The sequence below is a fragment of the Anser cygnoides genome, chromosome 4 (assembly GCF_040182565.1).
Source record: "Anser cygnoides isolate HZ-2024a breed goose chromosome 4, Taihu_goose_T2T_genome, whole genome shotgun sequence".
Taxonomy (NCBI): Eukaryota; Metazoa; Chordata; class Aves; order Anseriformes; family Anatidae; genus Anser; species Anser cygnoides.
Window position 1 is genome coordinate 37,055,663 of NC_089876.1, and position 23,515 is coordinate 37,079,177.

Genomic DNA, 23,515 nt, shown 5'->3' on the forward strand with positions numbered 1-23,515 from the left:
TAAATGCAAAGGCAGTAATTTACTATCTTGACTGTTACAGGTTATAATTCTTTATTATGCTAATAAGACTAACATCTATTATAAATGCCATAAAATTAAGTGGATTGTACTAATAAATAGGACAAGGTTATCTTAAAATTTAGCATTTAAGTTTTGTTTCTTTTTTTATTATCTTATACTATGGTTTAATATAGACAGGTGAAATTACTGTAAAACTTCCTTAATTGTTGTATACATTTCTTCTAAAACCTTCTACAAAGTGCTATTTAATGCATTTATGAAAAAGAATTGGTAGCTAAAATATTCCCAGAATGACATTTGTACTTTCCCCTGCAGTAGCAGGTTTTTTGCTAATCATGCAGTCCTGAAATTTTGGATGGTACTATTAACATTTAAAGCGAATGCAGGAGCAGTTTTTACTTCAGGATATTACAGTCTGTTATGGCAGGGTCTTGGGGTCTTATTTCCCTCCAATGTGAAGTGTGACCAGCACCCTTGCAAACTGCAAGCCTGGCACTGCAGCACCCTGGAGCAGAAGTACACACTGGTGGTGTTTGATGTCCACTAGCTAAAAAGTGTTAGGACCACCACTGAGTAGATTCAATCTCCATTACTTGTACTGATTTTTAATACCAGCTTAATAACTAGGGGACTTATCTCTACAGTGTCTAGGAAATCTAAAAGCCCCAACCTGAAAATAGATGGCCTTTTAAATATGGAGCAATTTACATCAGCACATGCTTCAACTGTATTATGAAAATAATGTTTCAGACCAAGAAAACCTCCCTTGCCAGTCAAAGCTCCTAGCCTAAACTCCTGTTAAAATAATGATAATAAAATGTAGTTCGTCTAAGTCACTTCTCATTAGGAACAACAAATAAATCATCCATGGAGGTCAGTCCTGCATCATCTGGGTCTCAGCCCAACATTCAGACCTCTGGAGGTGCCATTGCTGATGGAAAGCTCTCCCTCAGGACTATTACCTCTGCTGCCACTTGGTGCATTCAACCAGAAGACACAACAAAACTGCGTTGGCATAATTCCTGTGAAAATAATATCCCAGACATGAAAGAGGATAGCTGGCAGTTTTGCCAACGCTTCTGTGTTGTGTTTTTATGAGTTCTTTTTACTGTTCTTTCTAAAAGCTTCATCTAGTGTTTTTCTCTTATTTAGCAATCTTTTCCTCTGAAAAGGCATAGGCTTTCCTATTTATGAAAAAAATGATGACATGCACTTGGAAAATCTGCTTTCAGAAGACAAGAATTAATTGCTTTGATAATGTTATGACTTGGAGTACGACATAGCTTTTAAACATTTCCACTGGAAATATTTTGTGTGCCTTCAGGGAAAAGGAAACAAGGAAGAGGGAGAAAGTGGCTGAACAGAGCTTTATTTTTTCTGGTTCTCGACTGCTGTCCACAATATACGTCTGATTTATACCCAGCAGCTATGAGTGATGAAGCTGTAGCCAACTCACTGTGGTCACCTCTCCCTACTACTTGTGAGTGTGGTTAGATGTAGTGACAAATCAGAGCTAAAAGTTTTCAGTTTCAAATAAGTATTAGCTGAGAAATTCACTGGAAGGTTGTTGGAGAGAAAGAGTTGATGCTGAACCCAAGAAGTGTGGACCTACAATATAACAGTTCAAGGAAAATATCAGCTGCTTAAACTAACTTAGTGGCAGGAAAGGGTCCAGCAGTGACATGAGGTCCAGTCAGGAAAGATTATTGTTGGGTACTGTTTCTTACAAAGCTGATCAGTTTGTTTGTGTGTATATTTAACATTTTTTGCCATTATCATTGTATTTCCAGGTGGACTTTATTTGTGAGTTAGGGAGCTAAAGGTAAAAAGGTAAAGCAGGCAGAGAACTTCTAGGACTTCTCAAAATGGTTTACATGTCTTTTATGCTAACCTTGGATCTAGGACTCTATCAGAAGAGGTAAGTGTTGTGTTTGTGTAAAGCATTCCTATACTACGCATCTGCTGTGGTGGTGAATGTTACAGGAAGAAGAAACGGAGTGACTACAGTGCTTTCATGTATATACCTTTCTCTTTTAATTTTGATTCAGTTTAAGCTCCCTCTAAGAATTTTATCATAAGGGTATTAAAAATTCTTAGTCAGACTTTGTAATTTCTGATCGGCTGGTCCTAAATTAATCTTATGCAAGTTAGTAGGATGCTAATGTTAGTTGCACGGTATCATCCATGCAGGTTGGAAATTAGGAAAAACTCAGGTTGGAAATTCTGAGAAACTTCTTCTCAGAGTGGTCAGGCACTAGAACAGGTTGTCCAGGGAAGTGGTGAAGTCACCGTGCCTGGGGGTGTTTAAGGAATATTTGGATGTGGTACTTAGGGACACGGTTTAGTGGGTGATACTGGTGTGGTAGGGGGATGGTTGGACCAGATGATCTTGGAGGTCTTTCCCAACCTTAACAGTTCTGTGATTCTAGCACTTGGGCTTCGCTGACATTAGTCATCTTTAGAGCCAGTGTAGAATGAAGCCATCTTTAAGCTATGCAGTGCTGCCCATGCTTATAGTCTATGTTGGAAGAAAATCCACTCTTGTGATTTCAGTATGTCCAAGCATAACTTTTTAGACTGTATTTTCAAATTTCCCTTTAAAAGCATTATTCTGAACTAATGTTGCTGTTCTGTGATTATTCAACAGCTTTAAAATATCAGCCTAAAAGTACAGTGCTCTGTTAGATATCTCAAGTATGTGTTGAGATCTATGTTTTTATTTAAGAGGGATTCAAACTGATCTCACACTAAGAATAACTCTCTGTGCAAGGGTGAGAGAAACTGAAAATACTCCGTTTATTTATACTGAAGTTGTCATCCAGGCTGGCAGACTTAATCACCAAGAGAGATTGATAAGTGAAAACTTGGAAGGTAAACATGGAAAGACTTCACAGTTCTACAGAAAAAATCCTGAAGCAGGAGGCTAAGTACATCCCACCCTATTTGTACAGTTTTGTGGATTTTGAAAAGGTGGTGAAGATTTTGGTGACCTATTGCTAAGGTGCAGAAAGTTTTCATCTGCATGCTTTAAATAGTAGACAGCAATACAGTACTGATAAAATTAATGTAAGGAAACCTTTAATGTGTATGCCGCTACTACTTAATAAAAGCATTGATGAAATGACTGGAGGCAATATGAAGCTTTATCAAATCATAGTGTGTGGAATTCAACACGGACTTTAGCAGGCTGGAGAAATGGTTCAGCAAAAGGAAGTGCAGAGTCCTGTAGCTGGGGATGAATAACCTCCTGCAGCTTTCAAAGATAAGGCCCTAAATGTCCTGGTGGGTGCTATGTTGAACTTCAGTCAGCAACGTGCCCTTGCAACAAAAAAGGCTAACAGCCTCGTGGGCTGCATTAGGAAGAGTGTTCCAGTCTGGTTGAGGCAGATGATCCTTCTCTATTCAGCACTTGTGAGACACATGTGGAGTGGTGGCACCAGCGCTGGGTCTCACCAGTACAAGATAGACAGAGACAGCAGAGGAAGCTCAGCAAAGGGCAGTGAAGATGTTTTGAGGTGTTGGAGAATTGAACGTGTGAGGAGAGGTCAAGATCTGGGACTACTCAGCCTGGGGAAAAGAAGGCTTGGGAGGAATCTCATCAATATGTGTGAATATTAGATCAGTGGGAGTAAAGAAGATGGAGCAAGGCTTGTCTCAGTGTATCCAGTAATGTGGCAAGAAGCAATGGGGCACAGACTGAAGCACAGGAAATAATGACTTTGGAGACAGTCAAAACCTGACTGGACATAACCCTGGGCAACCTTACTGTAGTTGACTCTGCTTGAGCAAGGGGTTGGACTACGTGGTTTTCTAACCTCAACCACACTGTGCTTCTGTGAGTTCCAATTTTTAATGCTAGTGATTTGTTACTGCAAAATTCAACATTAAAAATTCAAGGCACGTTGAATTCTATTTATCTCTGTGTCACTGCCCAGTACAATTGTTTTCTATTAAACAACCTGATTTTTGTTTCACAAAGAAAAAGACCTTGTGTTCTTGCAAATATTGGGAATGTTTGTACGTTACAGAGTTACAGTTTTCTTGCATCTTTTAGTTATGTGCTGCAAACACATTGCAAGTGGGACAAAATACTGACATCCAAGACTCTGTCTACTGAATCTTAAGAATTGAAATACAGATTTAAAATGTCTCTCACATGCTCACACTTCATCAGAGTCACAAACCCTTGTCCCTCATAGCTGAAAATACCTTGTCACCTCTACTTACTATATTTGTGATCTGTACCAGAAGTCTACAAAGCATGCTGGCAAACCCTCTACTAGTCCTCTCATGGTATTGATATTGTTTAACTGTTTAGGGACAGTATTTTAATTTACTGCTCCTTTTAATTAACATTGCAGTGGATATTGCCAAGATTTTTTTTCATGGTCGGCTGATAGTCCCTCTGGTTTGCCCCATTGTTGCAGTGTCTGGTAGTGATTTCCTCCTTAATCATCCAGACATGTTATCTACACATCCTCCAAGTGTTTGCTGCATAATGATATCTTAACCAGATACTGCCAAAACTTAAATATGTGTAAATGTTACAACTAAATTAATGATTGCTATTATAATCCAAACACAGGGCTAAGAATATTCTGCTCTTGGCTCTGTCATGAGATTCTTAAGATGAAACTGAGTAACTCAGTTGTCTTCTCTGAGCTTTTATTTATCTCCACATAAAAATGAGAGAAGTAACTGTCTGCCTTTATCATTATGGTAAGGCTTTTTTCCCTGATGCTCACCAAGCACTGAAGATCAGTGTACTCACCATGGAGAAGAATAATCAAATAACAGTATTTCTATAATTTGTTGGTAAAGAGAAGTAGGATTTGATATCAGAAGCTTTGCCTGTAGTATCTGATACAATCCTGTGCTGATAATAACAGCTTTAATGTTTTTGGAGGACCTAATTCTGTCCTCATCATCCCTGGGCAATTTATTTGTATCAGGTAAATGATTTCAAGCATAACTTTGCAAAAGTTTTAAGATGCATTATTCTACCTGTGTTTCTTCTGGTAGAGGAAAACACGTGGTATAAAACAGTGTAAGTTCCTTCTGATGGAAACTTACTCTTTAGTGTTCAGTTATTCTGAGTGGGATAGGAAATGATAGGACTGGACAGGGTGGCCTGTGCCTTTTTATAATCCTTTTACAAATTGCTCCAAAGAAAGCTTGTACTGTTATGTTGAGGAGAGGAAAAAAAGGTCATAAAACTGTCTTTCTCACCTTTTGGGTGTATGGCTTAATTTAGTGCTTGCCTAAATGTAATCTAAACATGAGTAGGGAGTTGTGGGTGGTGGGAGGTGAAGATTAATAAATAAATAAAGAGGCAGGCAGCAGATAATCCTTCTGGGGTGCCTGAGAATAACCTTTCCTGGTCATATTTGGTAGATTTTTTTTTTTTTAAGTATATGCTAATGTATGGATTTTTTTTCTCCAGGTTGTTTAGAAATGTGCTACGTGAGTCTGAACAGTTTCAACAAGATTCAGTTCCATATACCCTGGTTGAGAGTAAATTATTGCATATCACATTTATTAGATATTTTATTTCTTCATATTTGGCATTGGTCTTTCATGTATTCACTAAACAAGAGAAAAATGTTTAGCACAGGCATTTTCACATTGAAAATCCTAAAGAGAATAGAGTAGTTCCCTTCTTTTTTTTCATATTGCTTTGTATTTTTAAATAAACAGTCTAAATGAAGAAATTTGATTTAAAAATTAAGTTAAGATTGTTAGCTGATGTAAATGCATGTTCAAATTAGCGTTGTTTTATGTTGGACAGTAATTTTAGTGGACTTTTTGATGGAAAGATGAGAGTTCAAAATCATGTTATATATCTAGTATGATATGGAGATGTTTCCATCAAACTGAGTGGACTATTTGAGCAGATTCTTGCATGGGATTGTTTTTAGTTTTACTTGCAGTTCAAAAAGCATACTTTATTTTAGTATGTAGAAAACTGTTTCCTGAATGTTTGCATTCCTCTGTGGGAAAGGATCATATTTTTTTATCAAGCCAGGTCAGATTACTATTGTTGATGAAACATGTTTGTAAAGCTGGCCCATTCAGAACATCTATTCAGAGGAATGGAATAATTGCTGTTGCTTTTTGAGCCACATTACACTATTACTTTTCTCTGAGTTGTTCTTGAGAAATATAAAACGTGTTTCTCCCTTCTGTGGGTAGACAGATGGAAATGCACCATTACTGTTTGACTATTGCCACTACTGGCCCTATGAATCTTTAAGATGTTAAACAGAAGGGCATGGATAATACCAAGTCAAAACTTGGGTTGTACATTATAGAGTATTCACAAATAATGTTCCCCCTCTTTGTTCAGTCCTGATCCAACTTCTCTCCCTATTGCGTTGCTATTACCATTTCAAAGGAGAAAAGAACAGAGAGAATTTACAATATGCATTTCTTTTTCACTTTCTCTGTAATAAAATGCAAACAACTTCATTTTCCACAAGGCTACTGCTGGCTTGCTTTTAATCAAACAAATATCATACCCATTAATTATTGTTTGATTTAATTATTAATCAAATGATGAAGAAAGAGTTCTTGGTCGTTCACAAAGATGCCTCTTGAGCTGTCCAAGTCAGTTATAAATAAAGAAGGGTGTGAGAAAGTAGTACTTCAAAAGTTCCCAGTTAATGTGAATATGGAAGAACTCGCCATGGGTTATTTGCATTAACTAATGATGACCTGAGATCAAAGTCTGAGCCCACTGGAACTTGAGCTTCCAAGGTACTCTAGTTCTGAGATGTCTAGTGAAATCTTCCAGAAATGAAATATAAACTACTGTAATGGGCTATCAAAACTGTCAAGCTGGCTCAGCAGAATGAGTGATGTGTTTAAGTTTGATCATTTTTCAAAAGCTCCATGAAACTAGAATAGTTCCATCCAAATGGCCACAAGCGACTTTTGTATCCAATTATCAAAAACAAGCTTAACAAAAGCTGTCAAGTGCTGAATTGTGTTTTTGGAATCGTGCTGCAAAGCGATAAAATGATTACCCTTAAAGAGAACTTTGTACATAGATTAATAAACATTTCTCCTACTTAGTGATCCAAAGCAGTAATTAATGTCAAAAAGAAGTAATTCCATTTTTAGCTTGCACACATACTAAAAGTTTAAATGTTTCTTTTGTCGACAAGTCTTCTACAATACCGTAAAGCATGGAAGCACAAAAGGTGAGGGTTTAACATTAAGCAAAGCCTGACAGACTGTAAGTACTCACAAAGCTGCTCTTGTAGAAAATCACTGAATATGTAAAATTAATTAGTATAATTCTGATCAGTGATTCTCTCTCAGTAATAGTTTTAACTAGAATTAATAATCAGCTACTCTTTGTATTTTTTTAATGTATGCTTCTGACTTTACTGAGTGCATTAAAAATAGAGCTGAAAGTTTTTTAGGGAGCCTTGCTGCAAGCTCTTATCTCTTTAAAAATAAAATAAAGGCAAGACAAGCTTATGAGAAGAAATATAATTAAAGTCACAGACAAAGTTAAAGATGGTGGGTGAAATGAGGGCAGCAAGGACTTCTCTCCTCTCCTCTTTAGAATCCAAAGCAGTAGGGGTAATGAAACCAGAGAGCAGAGCCTAAAACCCCAAATGCTTTCTTATTAGTTCATAGCAAGTTACCTCTGAAGTTTTCGATTCAACTGAAGTTTCCATTTCCTAGATCTTTTGGAGCAATGCTGAGACGAGGGGTCTCTGTTTCTCCAGTTTTAGCAACAAGTAGTTTAAACATAAAAATATGAAGCTAAGAAAACATGGTAAACATGATTTCCTGGTATAGGTACTCTGGTTCTATGTCATAGCCCTCCTCTGGACCCGTTCTAACAGCTATACATCTTCCTTGTGCTGGGATCACCAGACCTGCATGCAGCACTCCAAGTGGGGCTTCACAAAGGCAGAATAGAGGGGCACAATCACCTCCCTTGATCTACTGGCCACTCCTCTGTTGAAGCAGCCCAGTAATATTACTACCTCTAACTTTTAGGGGGAGTTGAATTTTTGTGGTTTAATGTTTAGTTTGTTTCCAGAAAATAAAGAAGAACCAAGCAGTGCTTTTGGGGCGCTCTGAAATACGTGATGTTTGTTACTGAGAACAATTACAAAATATAGCTTTTGTGTTTTGATGACACATAAGAGACAAAGAAAGAATTTACAATATTTCTTTAGCAAAAGCTACGTGGTTGTTTTATTTCATTTTAAATTGAAAATGGATCTTTTGGAAGACAATAAATTCATGTTTTTAGAAGTTGACACCAGGAATTCAAAACTTTTTCACAAGCTTTTCTTCTACCATATTGAGTCTAGAATAGTCTACTGGGACTAGCATTTGAAGGTGAGCATTATTGTCACGCTTCTCTATTGTTTTCTCAGCTGAGACAAAATAAAGTAAACAGATTCAGAACAGCTAATGCCTCCCTATATTTATTTGCCATTAATTGAGTTTTTCTTTTTAATTTATTTGTTAGAAAACCATCAATGCTTGGAGAATTCCTTCTACATCAAGATGTAAATCCTTCTGCCGCCTTTGGATGCTTCACTTAAATGACTCTAATCTAGTTCTGTCAGTCAAGTAGATTGTCCACGATCATCTCTGGTAAGAAAATAATATATATTTTTTGTAAGTACGTTTTATGAAGTAGATATTTTTTTTATTGAGATGTACTCAGTATAGAAAGTAAACCTGTGTCGTCATAGGAATTAATTTTTTACATTGATTCTTGGTGTTACAATAGTTAATAGTGTTTTGTATTGTAAATGGTATGAAACGTTGAGTCTTTTAAAGACTATCAAAATCATAATGCAAATCATTCATAAGCTTATAGAGGTGTATTTTCTCAGTTGCACAGCAGTACCCTGAAGGAACATCATGGGCCTGCCTTGGGCTTTATGGGGAACTCTGAAACTGGTGAAGCTTAATATGGGCATTGAGATACTTCTATGGTGTACAAGATTAAAACATCCTTAGTGTTATGAATCAGATTCTGGTCAGCATACATTTGGAATACTTTACTTGATATACATATGAAGGTGCTTTACATTGCCGAAGTAGAGATCAGAGTAAGCCCTAAATATTTACTGTGAACTCTAACAAGATATTTTGCCGTGATTCTTGTCAAGTACCCAAGGGTCTGGCTGGAAACAAGGCTTTTATTCACATTATGCATACACTATTTCATGTTTTTATTAACTTCTTAAGCCTTGCTCAGACTTCTGGAGTAGAACTGATATCAGACTGCATTTGCTGAAACTTGCAAATGTCTGAAGAGTATATACAATGTTGGTAGCTTAGAACTTGGCATAATGAATTTTATTTGCCATATCGCATGTCTCATATTTACTACTGACAATAATTTTGCTTTTAGGAGCTTCACTGCTTCTTCAACGGCTTTCAATAGATAACAATTTGTGTTTTATAGTGCAACATACATCACATAGATAAATCACACTTTAAGACTTTGTTGGCTTTTCAGTCGTGGATTAAGCCAGGCTAAAAGGTGGTTAACCTTTTCAAAAATTTCTAGTTTGCCTTTGTTATTTAGATAATTCTTATTTCACTTATTAAAGCAAACAGAACTAGGGTATTTTATGAAAGATGTTTACTAGGGCATCTGTCTTGTGTTCTCTGTATGAATTTGGAGTTACACAGCTAAGAACTGTTCCCTTGGAAAAGCTATTATCAGGAGAATATTTTATCAGATCATATGAAGAAAAATGTTATTTAAAAATAGTTTGCTTTATTACAGTAAAAAAATTATAAACAGAAAACACTGACAAATAAGAAAAAAAAAAAAAAGCTGCTTCCAGCAGCTTTATGTGACAACAGACCTTACTGAAATAGAAGAAATTAAAAGGAAAGGTCTTGAAGAAATGTACTTGTAGTAAAAAAAAAAAAAAAAAAATAAACAAAAACAAAGGAAAAACCACACAAAACTTGAAACTGAATTTGAGAATTATTTTTTCATACGTATTTCTAGCGGGGGAAAAAAAAAGTAAGATTTCAGAATATCTATTTTGTTTACTTTGGAATGAAATCAGATTTTAGGATTAGAAGTATTTCCAGTGACCAGTATCTGACAGTTTTTCTTCCTCTGTGAATCAGAGGAAGAAAACCATTTAAAATATGGTTATATTTTAAAATAGTGTAGTAACTATGCTGGGTCTTAAGTTCTAAGTTATATTAATATATTTTATATGCAAAGACTCAAAATGACTAACTTTTTTGTATGGTTATCTTTTATTCTTTAATGTTATACATATGAAACAGTTCTATATTGTGCATTGGAAAAACATGTAGTTTTCTAGTAGGAAAAGGAAGCTGTATTACAGGACTTGTGTAAGAACTTACAATGTTGCCAGTGTTGGATGACTAGATCATCAATCTTGAAACCACCAGATTCACAGATATCTTTCACATTGTCTGTCTGCCTCTTAAACATGTAGGCTGTGCCAAAGCTCGGAGGCAAATCTTCACTGAGAAAGGGAGGATGGTGGAGCAAGGTTCTTGTAGATCACGACCATCACAGTGAGGGCCTTGCTGAAATGTCTATAGGGTGCTTCTGTTTCAACAAGTTTTAGGGTACAGCTTCAACATTTCAAGTATTTGTCATATTTTCATGTGCAGATGTTAAAAGAAAAAATCTGTTGTTTCTGTGGCATATCCAATGAAATGTTATTTCCTGTTCTCGGTTATGTATACAAAACTGTTCTCAGGTAAATAGTTGAACCCATCCTTTAGGTCAAATGAGAGTAAACTTGGAAAAGATCTGTATGAAACACCACATGCTTGCAGGTACCTTGGCTATTATTACTTCATGCTTTGTCATTTCAGTAGGCCTGCAAGAGATGTGGTGCTGAAGAATATGGGAAAGCAGTCAATGATGCGTTATAGCTGCTATTTTTTCAGTGTCTTATTCCTTAATGAATTCCTTCTAGGCATGATCTTGGCTAGCCTGATATAAGCCTGGGAGTCAGATTTTTCACTTAATTAGATCTGATCAGTTGCCATATGAGAGCACGTTTTACTATGTTCTGAGTAATTGTGCTTGAACGACAAGTATGTGTCATAAGAAGTTCAAATGCCTTGAACAGTATGTACAGCATCTCTAAAAAGAGCAGGTGGTTTTGTTAAGTAGTTTTGTTAAGTGTTCAGCTCCTGTAGATTCTCTACTTTTCTCTCCTGTAGATTCTTTACTAAACTTCAAAGTAATGGTTGAGATGGCACTTTCAACAACTCAGGGTTTCATATATGATCATATGATGTCTATGATCATAATTACTAGGTGAAAATTAGACATGCAGTAATCATTTCTGTCACTAAAAAAAAGTTCACAGTGAAAACAGAAGATTGGACAGACGCTTTGAACCTAATGCCCAGAGTGATTGTTATGACTTACTGTACTCCATATGCTCAGTGCTTTTAATTAAATAAAATCTTCCCCAGGGCTTCTGGGTACTTCCTGACAAATTCTTTTCTTTGCTTCTATTGCTCTCTGTCTTCATCTTCTTTTCTTACATTTTGATTTGAAACCCCTTAGAGTAGAGGCCTCTTATTCTAATCAGAATTGGATAGCATAAAGTGCAATGGAGAATCCTGTTGCTTGATTAGACCTATTGCAAAAATGACAATAAGTTACAGTATTAGGAAATGTTTTGACCTGCCATAAGACACACACAACTGAAAACGGCAAAGATGAAGCATCTCCTTTAAAGCGACCAGTGATATTAAAGAATTTATTTGAAGAAAAAAAAAAAAAGAAATCTTTGCCAGCAGCACTGACAGGAATACTCATATGAACTTTTGCAAACATTATTCTGCAAATGCCATTCTAAACAGACATACCTTTATGAACAGTAACCTGACATTTATAACTATACTAAATAATGCAACAAAAGAATTTTCAAGGTTCTTGTGAACCTTTCCACATGCAGACTTTGCAGTTTCTTCAATTATTTACTATGTTTAGAAACATCTCAGTAAATCAGATTTTTGAAACACAAAGCAAATATTAACTGTTGAGTTACATGAGGATTTTGAGTTTGTGTCAGAAGGAATGTGTGAAAAGTGACAAAATTCTTTGTGACTTGTTTTTAACAAAACACTAAATCAAACTACTTTTCCATTTCTACCAGTAGAAACCAAAGCAGTAGATATATTTTTTGTAAGGTTTAAATATTGTTACAATGAACTGGAACATGACAGTAATATTTCTGCAACTAGAGAAATGAGAGGCTGATTCTCTGCTGTTGTGTGCTACTGGCCATGTATTTCACAAAATCAGGATAAAATTTCCTACTTGTTGGCAGAGTCCATAAGCTTTTAATGAAAGTGTTCTTGCATTTTAACTAATGTTTTTTATTAACAATTTTATTAAGTAGTTAGTTATATTATGCTCAAACATTAGAGGTCATTACTAACTTGCTTTAGTCTGACCAAAATTAGTGAGATACCTAAAATGAACTGTCGTTACATGTAACTTCCATCTATTTCTATTTTTTTAATATCACTTTGTTTTGAGAAAGATGTATGTGAGTGCCTGTACATATGTCAAGTGCATGACTGTAGGCTACAGAGATTTTTGTGATACATAAGCCATTCAGCTATGGTTAGCGATATTGTAAATATCCTATGAAATGCTGAGAGTAGTTGGTCAAAGAATGACACAATTTTTTATTTTTTATTTTTGAAGAAAGGAGTTGCAGTAAGACATCTCTTTTCTTTTTAGCCTTTTATTTTGAGAACAGAGTTGGGAATTAAGAAGAATGTAAAGCTCTTCCATTTGACAGAAGAATGGATCTCATGCCATGAACAATGGATTCAGCATTCATTACAATAAGGTTTTCTCAGAATAAATTCTACATTGCCATGACCAGAGTGCTAAGAGCAACTCAGCTAATCTAAATGCTACTAAAAAGAAGTGTGTGTATGCACAGTTTTGCGCCATTCGGGCATTATTTCAGAGGTTACTAATGGAGGAAGTGCGTTTTGTTTTTTAAGGGCTGGGGAGTGGGGAGAAGCAGTCTTCTGTTCTTTCCAGAAAACCCATGTCTCACCAATGACTACGTCAAAGTAATTGTTTGAAGCAAGCTAGAGTATTCCGACATTACACATCCTATTTAAGAATATTCTGGATCATAAGAGTAGGGGTTCTGAAACTGCCTGAGGTTTTGATATTAGAAGTTGCTTTCTTTAAGCACCCAAAACTCTTCAGACCTTCAGAACACTTTGCCTGGAAAAGGCTTTGTTAGACTGTTACTGTTGCTGTAGTGTTGCTTCTAAATAAAGGAAATCTTACCTGTTCCTTCAGAACTCAAGATGATCTTGACTGTGTCAACAGGTGTAGTAGTTTTGTTTGTCATGGTAGGAACCTTTAATAAATTTTCACTTATTTGGGGAATTAGCAATATGACTTCTGTTTAATATAGCAAATCTGCTAATGTCACATCCATTTACTATTTTTAGGAACTATTAAAAGGTAAAGAAAATATTGGTTGCTATCAAGGCACAATTTATATTTAAGAAAATTAATTTTAACTTTATTTTCAGACTCAGAGACAAGAATCTTTTGTCAGTCATAAGGAAAGTTCTGTTTTGTTTTTTTTTTTTCTTTTCAATAATTAAGGAAGTCCAGAGATTGTCTTCTGAGAATTATTATCTTAAAGGCCACTGTTAGTAAGATTTGTTGACTCACGCATAAGGAAGTGCTCTATACTTATTAGAAATGTGCGCTCATTTTCTATTAAATTTCAAAGGGACTTTAAAATTATTTCAGGAAACAGAAGTATTGCCTTTTGCATAGCTTATTTTTAGAAAGGTTTTGAAAACTCAAAGGAGCTGGAAGCTTATCAACGGACTAGTTATCAGGGTGGTCCTCATTTTGAAGTAAAATAAAATACGAGTGTGGAAAAGAACTGATGTATGAGCTCAAACTGATCAAACAATTCTCTGTGGACGTCAACCAACAGGACAGGCTATGGTCAACACTTTCAGAACTTCTGGATTTCTCTTATGGTTCATAAATAGTGTTTCATTCATGATAACTTTTTAAAAGAAATTGATTTTCTACTTGAAATTTTATCAATATCGGAGGGAGAACTTTCTAAGTGTTCATTGTTTCCTCCACCCCCACCTCTCATCTCTCTGTGTAGTAGAATACATTAGAGCAAAACTCAGGAAACCATCCTTTCTAGAACATGCTACAGTGTTACTGCTAATAATCATGTATCTTGGATACTGAAAAGGTTCTTTATAATTCTTGGAAAATCTCTCAGTATCCCTGTGGAAGATGTAATTTGTAACAGAAAAACAGTAATATTTACTTCAGATCCTTAGCATCTTGATAGATAGTCTTTATAATGGAAGTATTAATACATGTATGCTGAGGCTTAGTGTCAAGGATTAAAATTTAGTTGTGCAAACACTTCTTCATATTTCATGGTTTTGTAGGACACGGCTGTTTTGCTTATAAATTTGTTCTTTAAATGAACCATTCTGGAAATTCAACTAGCTTAAGTTATAACCAGGCTTTCAGCTGTTATAATAGTGTAATATAAAGTAACTTATTTAAATCTGAAGCATAGAGTGGCCAGGAGTTCCGGAGCTGACCACTGAATTTGGGTCCTTATCTGTAAAACAACATTAATGTACAAGAAAAACAACAGAACATAAAAATAGAGCTTGGAGATGAATATTTAGGACATCCAAAATCTATTTTGTTGCAGTGTGCTATGCTGGATCAATAAGAGAAATGCTAATCCTTTTGGAAATCTTTTATTTAAAAGAAGTTGTGTGAACATCCTGTTCTGTAGTGAGGAAGGAGTATAAAATAGTTTTGCTGATAACGGGTGAAAGTTAAGTAAGAAAAGAAATAAACAAGCCTGTTGCATTTCCCTTAACCAGTCTATTTCAAATCAGGATGAACTTGAAAAATCAAGATGAACTTGAACTTTCTCAACTAGTGAATATGAGATGTCTTAAAAATGACAGTTAGGTGGCTGAAATAGTTTATACCAGAACCGAAGGCATTCAGTTTACTACAGATGATGCAAGACAGCACAATGACCTCCTGAGATTTCTTGTTTTATTTTTCAAGGAATTAATTTCCTTAAGCATTAGTTCAGATACTGCTGGAGGCTGTGTCACATTCTTTGTGTATATGCCTGATAGCTGTACTCAATCTAAATAGGCAAACAAAAAAATAAATAAATAGTAACATGACTATCAGTTTGTGAAATGTCAGTTTCAATTTCTTGATTGGCTCACCAATCTCTCCTCTCCCAAGAAAGGACAGGAAGGGAAAAGCAACAGTTATTTTTGACATGCCCCTAGGTAATTATATTCTTCTTCATCAGACAAGAATGTGTATGCTTGACTGAACAATTCAGAAATTAAAAGCTGCTGTGCTTATTTGAAAGGCATGTTTTCTTTTGGGGTTTGTGCCACCATTTAAAATAATCTTTGTCTCATTTTAGCTATGATCCTCTCTTGGGGAATCAAATGGGTGGGTTTTTTTAATCAGTATTGATGAAGATACAGCTGATCAAAAACATAGCACATTTTTTAATGCAAAACTGAAAGGAACTTTCAGCCAACTCTTCAAGGAAGAGGAGGAAGGAAGGACCCCAAATTTTTCTTTCCTCTTCTGCACTTCTCTCCATCATCAAGTTTTGTGTGCCTTAAAGCTGGTGCCCACAAAATACCTGAAGGGTGTATGGGGAGATACTGCAAGCTCCTAAATCATCTTTATGGTGCATTGCATCTCCCATACTGATTGCAGAGGCTGTTATTAACTGGTTCCTATATGATGTGTTGCTTTTTTACTGGGAAATGAATGAGGACCAAATTTGTCAAATGAGTGCTGGACATAAAACCCAAATTTAGGAATATGAATCAAAATAGTTTTGTTTTCAGGGGAACTGGGCTCGCACCTTTTGTTGCAGCTGTACACTTTGTGGGTACAGCTACCTGATTTGGAAATGAGGGTGTTATGGTTAAAGTGCTCAATGTACATCTTAGCAGCTAAGCTTAAGGACCAAAATTTGAAAATTCTGAGACTGTCTATGCAGTAATTTTTTCTGTTCTTCATGTTGCATTTTCACAGTTCTTTTAATTAGTCAGTTAACAAAAGAAACCATGATAATCAACTCCTCCACCTCAGACACGTGGTACATAATTCCTGCTTTTCATCTGGCTCATTTATTTCCACTTATTGACATAGACCAAATTCACATTAGATAATGTTTCTGTGTAGTTTTTCCATTCTGAACTGACAGGGTTAAATTTTGTGCTTGCTTGTTGAAGGTTTTTTTTTTTTTCATTTAAGCAAAATTAATTTGATCTTCTTTGTAGCTCACTAGCTTTCTAATCTCCACAGCCATATTATCACCAGCTTAAAATAAACTATGCACTGATTGATTGACTGACAGGGAAAAGTTTTTCTCATTTGAGTAGAAATGCATCCTTTGCCAGAAGTGAGCCTTTTTTTTTTTTTTGCCAGCCATTTCTTTTACTAACATTTTATTCCACTCAAATGTTAAACAATTTGTTTCTAGACCATCATGCAGGGAAATAGCTTACTGCTGCTTTCCCCATATTAAAATGCTGCATGTGCAGAACTGCTTGGAGTGAATATTTATGAATATATGTTCCAAGTTGCATATTCAATACAAAATTTTAAGTCAGACCCAGATATATGAAGAATAAAGCTTTTTGCCTTTTCCTAGTTCATGATGTTATCATTTATCTGCCTCACCTCATAGCAAGCTTTGCAAATAAGGTAATTTTGCAGCAGTCTACAGCCAAATCTTAACAGTTGGCTTTCTGTTGTACTCAGATTTAGATCTGAGCTTTTAATGCAGCTTATCTTCTAGGATGCCCTTTATCACTAGGAGAAAGGGAGAGATGAACTGCTTTGCATTTTTCAGATGTAGTGTGTTTTGGGGTTTTACCAGGACCAAAGTCTCCTGATAACAGCTGAGCTTACAAGAGAGAGGAGGAGAAAGCTTAACATTAAATATGATAGATAAAACTACAGGTAACCTTTGGAAAGGAACAACTAAGTAACACGTGATCTGTTTAAATATATTATGACTTTTTATTTTTGCTGTTAGTGAAATGAACCATTTTATGAACTTAAACCTGATGAGATATGCATTCTCAGCAGGGCTGAGAAAGTTTAATCACCTACAGGTAGAAAATTGATTTTTACTCTGTGTAAGGTGATGTGTAGTATTTCTTTAAATCTATAGTAGGAAGCAGAACACATCCCCTCATGCTGTACAAAAATCAATTTACCAAAGCAGAAAGAAACTTAAGTATATTCTAGACTGTGAAACAGAGTGGAAACAAAGCAGTTCTGGAGATGGCACTTTGTACCTATTGTAATAAGGTTTATTTGACAATTGTAGAATAAAGTGTTTAATTTTTTTTGTGGTGTGAAATTAAACAAAAAATTGAAAAATATTCCAAGTGGAAAATGTGCAGCAAAGAATAACAGGAAAAGAAAAGGAATTACTTTCTGAGTTAGGAGTAGAAGGGATGGAAAAAGAAAATGAAGACCAGAAAGGGGAAAACAAATATCTGTACCACTAAAAATGCACTTTTTCATGCACCATAGAATCTGCATATTGAAATTAGGAACAAAGTTATGTGAAGAGTTACTAGAGCACCGACATTCATCCCTCTGCACTTGTGGTGTGTGTGTTGATGAGCTGATCCAGCTCCCGTCTGTTTTCTAGATTTTACTGCTGGCTGCAAACAGTCGATATTGTTCAAACCAGAATTTCAGTGAACAGGAATGAAACTAGAAACCTGCATACTTGTCGATGCTGGCAACATAAATACTCTTACTATATGAGGAAAAAATAACTTTCTATCCAAGATAGCCACTGAGTAGTTCCTCAGTCTCCCAAAATGAGTAACAACTCATTTTGTGTATGCTGTCTGTCTAGACTTTATTACTGAGCAATATGTAGCCGCTAGAAGCAGAAGACATAGCTTGGTTGCACATTGACACCTTCATAACACCAGCACTTGTGCTTGTTTTGTGAAAGATGATGGTCTCCTTCAGCTTCTGGAGGATAGCTGATGGTCTCCTGACCGAGGGCCAATGTCTAGGAGGGAAGTACAGGGAGTAACCCTGACTTGGATGGTTATGTCTGCTATTGAGACAGTGAAGGAGACCTCTATGAATGCTGCCTCTGCCCACCCTGTTCACAGGAGCAACTTTGAAGTGTTTGGGTGACACCTAGTTCTGTGCAGTCAGAGCACCAGCAAGAGGCAAAGCTGCCTGGCATGCGGTGGGGCTGGCATGTGTTTACTTAATCTGTATTTGAGCGTGTCTGTATGGCTCTGGAGGTCTGCTTTTGGTGTGCATGGGAGGGATAGCTTGTGCATTGGTGCAAACTCCTATTGGTGTAACACAGCTCTGGAAAATGCTGATGTTTCCATGATATAGGTGAAAGCTTGTCTGTGGTTCCTGGTGTTGGACTGTGAAGCCTACTGCTAGTGTAACTGCCAAATACAGCATAGAGATTTCTGTCTCTCTTTTTTTTTTTTTTTAACATTTCTTTCAGCTCTAGGTAATGTCAAGAAGAAAAGCAGGCTGGATGTGCTCTGTCTGTTAATATGCTTAAAGCATACCAGCCATGAAACACTTGATATTTTAAACATACTAGCATCGTGTGGTAGACTCCCTTAAATATCGCTCTTCATTTTAAAGAAACCCAACAGATCGATCCTAATCATATCATAGGATATGGTATCACTGTTCATCATACAAATTGACCTCATGCAAGTTTTATTGGAACAATTTGGTTGGTTTTCTATGCGTGTGTGTACAGATAGCCTTCCAGGTTGTAATCTGTCCTGGTTCACTGTGAGCTCCAGAGTATGCCTTTCTGACAGCTCAGTCAGGTGGACTGTTATATCTCTGAAGCAGAAGAAAAACTGTTTTGAGGGAGGTTGAAAAATGTTACATTTAATCCTTTCAGCAAGAAGTCATTGTGGATTGCCTTTGGGGAGACACTGAGAAAATTTCAGAGTAACAGAACTTTACTTACGTTTCATAGCCTAAATCTAACAACACAGAAAATTGGCCGTTATAATGGTGAAACTCACTCTGCAGTTGCATGATCTGCAAAAACAATACCTTATAAAAGGGTTGAAGGCTGAGCAAAGAATCTGTAGCTATATCATTCAGCCACACTTTGCTATAAAGTCTTCATGTAAAATTTAAACCTACCTTTTTAGCAAACCTAGTTATAGACTAGTTGCATATATTGCCCAAAACCTAATTCATGGCACTAGGATTACAGAATGACCTGTTGTCTTGGTCAGTTGGCTACAATTACCAGGTCTCATTGCACCAGGATTTCAGATCCTGAGCGCTTTTTAAAATGAGAAGCAGGTGGTATGCGTGTGTATAATGTTTTTACGCATATATGTATTTGTAAAAACAGAGCAGGCCAAACAAATTATTGTCAATGGAACATCAAAAGTTTAGAAGACTCATCGTACCAGTCCGAGACATCTGCTTTGCCTGAATTTTTATCCTTTTAATGTTGTATTAAACTGTTTACCTGACAGCTTCACTGAATAGACTTATTTTAAGCATGTATATATTTGGAACTTATATATTGATTTATGTGTTACTTTCTGCTGAAAGTGGAATCTAGACCATATGATACCAGTGATAGAGGACTTAAATTGATATGATTTCATATTAGAATGGTGGAATTGTAGAAAAACTTGACTATCTGGTGCTCTGCTAGGAATTACTATTAAAATGGTAAGAGAATCAGCTGAAGTGAACAGTTTGGCATTGAACTACTGTATTCTTGATCTATAATATCTTTTATGAAAACAGTAATTGTGTTGCATGGGCACAAATACTGGCAGCTTTTAGGGTAAGCTATGTGGGTATATAACAATATTTGGTCTGTAAACTGTTTCTGCACTTGTGCTTCCATTAACAAGACTTGTCTACCAGTTTGCCTTGGTGTATCTGCCTCCTTATGATTCATCCCTCTCTCTACTAGCCAGGGAGTTCCCCAGTGCATGGTTTGCTAGCATCACCACCATACTTGGAGGCTCTCCTGCCCTGAGAACATCTACGTTGCCATGTGGGCACCAGCACTTCTGCTCATGCTGACTTTCAAACTGGAAGTACTGAGGTTTGCAGATAGGAAAACTCTGGACTGGGTACAGGCCATGTCAGGTTGGGATCTCTGTCTTTGTTAGCATGGGGCCAGGAGGCAGGACTGGTGTTATAGGCTGCTGTTCAGTGTTGTAAGAACAACAGTGGTGTTTTTTGGGCTGGAAAGTGCAGAATGACTTGTTCAGGTCTCAGTCAGTTCAGGGATCTTTGTGCTGCTGTGCAGATGTGACCTTATGAAGCTTTTTGGGAAAATACATTTTAAATCTTTGCAAAGTTCAGTCTGCAGAGAGTTTCTTCAATTCAACCAGGCATAAATATTACTGTATTTTTTATGCTAATATTTAGAAAAGGTGAATACAAATATGCAGTCTTATACTTGACACTGTTTAGAATTGTGGAGGCTCATTCATTCATGTTTTATGTCCTTGCTTGTCTTCCAAAATTATTATTAACATGTAAATAATATTGTTTCCTACATTATGCAGTGGACTAAATTTGCTGTTTAGATTTGGAAGATACCAACTGGAACAATGTCCCTTAATTTGTAGGTAACCTGAGTGCATATTAGCAAATGATTCTAAAAATTTATCAGCCTGGTTTATAGACTTGACCTGCATCTTTTTCTCTGAAATATTTCTGATTATCTAGTGTTCTGTGCATCTTTATTTGAATAAAGCTTTTAATTTTTTTTAACATCACTCTTCCCTTTGAAAGCTAGTCTTTGAATACCGAAGAATGAAGTCATGTTTTGATTGACAGCTGTAATTAAAAAAAAAATCCTTTGAGGGAATTGTTTGTAGTTGCTCAGGATACTTTCTTAAGATTCAGCACCATTTCTCACAAATGATACAAAATTTCTTAAGAGGTTTACCTTGTCAAACATTGTTAAAATGTAAATAAAATAAACAAAATGGATTTGAAGCCACAGGGTACCTTTAATAGCTTTTTGTGTTGGATGTGAAACAAATATGAACTTTATCTAAACTGTAGGTTTCTCTGAGATTACAGAAAATGACAGTTAAATTCCTGTGCTGTTCACTACAGCTTTGTCTGGCTTTAATTTTTGGAGTCAAGGGGCAGCAAGTGATACCTATGGATTTTGTGTTAAAAAGAGGTTCATAAATTATGGGTGAAGCGGGTATTGGTATTTAAAGACATCATTCTTGAAGATGAATATTAATAGGGGTAAAAACCTGAAGGAATTCCACGTAACTTTCTGAAATAGGGCAATTGAACGAAGTTTGCACGATTCAATAAACAGCGCTGGGTGTAGTGTTGTGGGTCCAGACATGGAATGATGGGTTATTGATGTATGCACACAGAAGCCATATTCTGCCTGTTGTTTACACAGAGAAATGACTCCTCACAGCCCAACTGCTTGACTTCTTAGTCTTCAGAGTTCATTTTGATTTTCAAGATGGTGAAAGCAAGTAGTTTGAATGAAACTTTTGCACCATTAACTTGTCCTGTCTGTTTTAGCCTTTGTCTGAGGTAGATTTATGTATGAGATTGAGATTGCCCTTCAACAGGGTTGGCCAACAAACATCCAAAGCCAGATGAGCGGAGATTGTTGGCAACTCAGTTGTTGGAGCTGTTTGCCAGCAGGAGAGATCAGTGTAATGTCCACTCCTGCTGTGGTTTAACCCGGCCGGCAGCTAACCACCACACAGCCGTTCGCTCACCCTCCCCCCTCACTCTCTGGGATGGGGGAGAGAAATGGGAAAGTGAAGCCTGTGAGTTGAGATAAAGACGGTTTATTAAGACAGGAAAATAATAATAATAATGATAATAGTACTACTAATAATAATGCGTACGAAACAAGTGATGCACAATGCAATTGCTCACCACCTGCTGACCGATGCCCAGCCTATCCCCGAGCAGCCGGCCCCCCACCCCGGCCAGCCACCCCTATATATTGTTTAGCATGACGTCAGATGGTATGGAATACCCCTTTGGCCAGTTTGGGTCAGCTGTCCTGGGTCTGTCCCCTCCCAGCTCCTGCTGCACCCCCAGCCTGCTCGCTGGCAGGACAGAGCGAGAAGCTGAAAAGTCCTTGGCTTGGTGTAAGCACTGCTCTGCAACAATTAAAACATCAGCATGTTATCAGCACTCTTCTCATCCTAATCCAAAACATAGCACCCTACCAGCTACTAGGAGGAAAATTAACTCTGTCCTAACTGAAACCAGGACAACTCCCAAAAAGACTTTGAGAAGTTACTTACATTTCACAGATTAAAAATAATAAAACATTTGATTTTCTTTTTAAGATTTTATTTTATTGTCAAGGAGTAGCATAATGAAAATGTTCCTGATCAATAAGCAAACTGTAAAGCATGGGTAGGCTGACAACAACAGTGGGAATTAAGTGGGAATGTAGAATGAACATACCAGATGACAGTGAAAATCAAAAGAAGAGAAAACCAAATACAGAAGAGACTTATGGACTTGAGGTACGCAGATCTAGTTTGACCTGCTTTCCATTTCTGCTATTTGCCCCCCCCTCCCGCTGTTGTGAAATAACTAACAGTGCTGCCTGCCTGTCCAGCCCAAATTGAAGCTTTGGACAGATCTGACCTCCGGGCTTTAAGTGTGTATATTTTGCACAATTAAGTGTTCTGGTTTCACGCAGAATACTAGAGAGAAGACTATTCTCTTATGCTCTTTTGCTCCTTTTTAGGTTATTTTCTTGTGTTGTTGTAGCTTTCTGGAGGAAGTGGTAGCAATCTGCTCTACTGGATAAGGATTTAGTGAGTTTTTAAATAAATTGCTGAGTTTACCCATTGTTTCTAAACCTTAGTGAAAGAAGTGTAACCGATTGTTTTAGAATAATTCTGGTTTTGTGAGTTCTCAAAGATTATTTGTTTCAGATAATTTATTCCTACTTACATCAGCTAATTCTTCCTTTTTTATTTTTGGTGAATCGAGCACAGTATGCTAGAGACCTGATATGCAGAGCCTGAAACAGTAATTACAGAGTCACTGTGTGGAGCCTTGTGAGATGATGCCCTTACTGTGAAGCATTCTGTTTTGTCAATAAGCTTACATCAATACTTGGCAGGTCATTTCTGCAGTTTTAATGTTTCAGAATATAAACTAGACAAAGTCAGTAATATCAAATTGGAGCTGCTTTGCATCTGAAATTGACAAATCCTATTTTGAAAGCATGCATGAACATGAGGATCAAATTTAGCTTTTAACATTTACATTTTTTTTTTCCAGTGGGGAAGTATCTGATCCACTTCTAATTTACCTGTTGTTGATTTCCTGAATCTTTCCTAATCCCTTGCAGCTGAGATGTCCTCACCATTG

At 36.6% G+C, this 23,515-nt stretch overlaps 1 long non-coding RNA gene across 2 annotated transcripts in view; it reads left to right on the forward strand.

Annotated features, from left to right (window-relative positions):
* LOC106048177 (uncharacterized) overlaps positions 1-23,515 on the forward strand; it is a 161,132-nt gene that overhangs the window by 73,055 nt on the left and 64,562 nt on the right. For both annotated transcript variants that reach the window (XR_010831102.1, XR_010831103.1), the window contains exon 2: positions 8,519-8,646. This is a non-coding gene — a long non-coding RNA (uncharacterized lncRNA). The remainder of the gene's footprint in view (positions 1-8,518; positions 8,647-23,515) is intronic.